We start from the raw sequence: 578 nt of genomic DNA on the forward strand, positions 1-578 counted from the left end.
GGTGAGGAGGAAAAGAGTGGCATGAGATATCTGACTAGCCTTAGGAAAATAGAGAGTTGTCGTTGCATAGTGCGAGACATCTACGGCGTAACAATCCTTGAGCTTCCACTCCTCCGTGGTCATGGTATCCAGCTTCACCCTCAAAAATGGGTTCCTGAATATCTTTCTCGTATAGATAATCTTCAATTTGCATCTTCTAGAAACTGATATCGAATCCATCAAACTTTTCAATTCCAGTCTTTGAACTTTCCATCTTCACAGATCGTGGTGAATCGCTCCTCGCTCTAATACTAGTTATTAGAATCACACAACAACGCACACACTTGATCTAAATGAACACAAAGAACATGATAGAGAAAATGTAAGAAGAAATATTGACTAATGGTTTTGTATTAATGACTTCAAGTATGCAAAGAGAGGATATGGAGAATGAGAAATATACATAGGAAGAACTGACTAATGGGTATACATATGATTTAAGTTTATTATATATAGCTTCACTATATGTAACCGCCTACTATATATAATTATTTAATATATATTTCTCTATCAGATTTTTACTATAAATCGTCAGCCTT

Source organism: Cucurbita moschata, unplaced genomic scaffold (assembly GCF_002738365.1).
Source record: "Cucurbita moschata cultivar Rifu unplaced genomic scaffold, Cmos_1.0 Cmo_Scf00251, whole genome shotgun sequence".
Classification (NCBI taxonomy): Eukaryota; Viridiplantae; Streptophyta; class Magnoliopsida; order Cucurbitales; family Cucurbitaceae; genus Cucurbita; species Cucurbita moschata.